Genomic DNA, 1,671 nt, shown 5'->3' with positions numbered 1-1,671 from the left:
TAACATTATGATAGTTGTGCTAATCTAATAGTTCAGAATTGTATCTTTTACACTATTTACTTGGTTTCTAACAGGCTAGTTAAGACAAAGAGTTTACATTAGTGACTTCAGATTTAGGTGGATTAATATTGACAGTGGTGTTCCTCAGTGTTTAATACCTGGTACTCAGTCTGTTCAACTTTCGGCTTTCCATACCTTCCATTAACAATTAAGGATGTCGTAATGATTAAATCTGCTGATAGCTACAAACATGGCATAATAACTTGAACATGTGGTAGCTTGATTTTTCTCCGGTAATTGTTTGGTGGGGTTTCCAACTAACACTCAATTAAACACTGACCACTGTGCACTTACTCATTGTAATGTTAGGCAGCCATCATGAACTGGAACTGGTTAAAAATGATGACTGCAACTAAATATCTTTGTTGAGTATGTATAATCAACTGGTATTAAGTTCACACTTAGTATATGTGCAACATCATTTTTTTAAATGAGTCTTATACTAAAGTAATTGATTCTAGAAATGGAATTTTATTAAACAAACTCTTTTTAAAGTTGTTGTCATACTCATTTTTGATTATAACCCACCTCCCTGACCTTTCCACATGAATAATGAGATTGATAGTACCTAACTGAAATTATGGAAAGAATATTTACTAAAGTAATTCCTTCACTGGACAGGCTTGTTTATTATTTAAGTGTAAATCCTATGATGCTGTAAAGCACAAGTGTTTTGTTGATCAAAGAACACATTCTACTTGAATAATAAGGTATTTAGTATGAAGGCTGGACATTTGGCTGCTACAGCAAAACACAACATAACTTGCAATGCAGTTTTAAGATTAACCTAGATAAAAACATTAGAAAAGATAGGTTCTCCATGTTATTTGAAGGAAATTACAAAGGGCAATGAGGTTGAATTATTGTTCTGACCACTAGCATCTTGGAATCCTTAATTTTAGAGGACTAACAAACTCAGAGCATAAGTAATGACTACTATAAACTATGAAGTGTGTTATCATTCATCCAGGAAAACCTTGTGATAAGGTTCACAAAAGCAAGGTCAGATAACAAAGCTGTGCTTTACTGTTGATGAATTACAATAGAAGCTTATCCTAATGCATTCATATATAATAGGATATAACACATTAATGCATACTAATAATACATAATTAAGTACATAAGTCACATAAAGCTGCTTACCATTAACTGCTGCCAGGGCAATCAGGACAATGAGAGCTAGTGCCATGTAAGACATGATGGAGGGTTTGTTTCTGGATATGCTTTGGGTCACGCTATACAGCAGATACTGAATTTATACCTTATTCTTATTAGGGGTTCAAGGAAATTGCTTTATCAGAAGAAATTTTAAAATGTGGAATGAAGAAATTCATTGGACTCTTGCAGTACTATGACAAATATTGTCATTGCATTATTTGTAATGAAACAGTACAGAACATGATACAATCTAACCACACTGAATAACAGAAGAGTCATTGGTTACAGTTATGAAACTGCAAGACCATAGTACATTCAATAAAAACAATAATTAAAAGATTGAAAAGTACTATACTATAACTCCTGCAAGAGCAATCAGGACAATGAAGCCAATGTTATGTCAAACATGATGGAGGGTTTGTTTTTGGATATGCTTTGGGTCACTGTATACAG

At 33.2% G+C, this 1,671-nt stretch overlaps 1 long non-coding RNA gene across 1 annotated transcript in view; it reads right to left on the bottom strand.

The window, feature by feature from the left end:
- Nucleotides 1-1,296, bottom strand: part of LOC122802050 — a 138,266-nt gene extending 136,970 nt beyond the window's left edge. The window contains exon 1 of the long non-coding RNA XR_006364862.1: nt 1,204-1,296. This is a non-coding gene — a long non-coding RNA (uncharacterized LOC122802050). The remainder of the gene's footprint in view (nt 1-1,203) is intronic.
- Between the last annotated feature and the right edge of the window lie 375 nt (nt 1,297-1,671).

The sequence above is a fragment of the Protopterus annectens genome, chromosome 5.part0 (assembly GCF_019279795.1).
Source record: "Protopterus annectens isolate FY-2018-M chromosome 5.part0, PAN1.0, whole genome shotgun sequence".
Classification (NCBI taxonomy): Eukaryota; Metazoa; Chordata; order Ceratodontiformes; family Protopteridae; genus Protopterus; species Protopterus annectens.
This window is presented reverse-complemented; position numbering and strand designations above follow the sequence as displayed.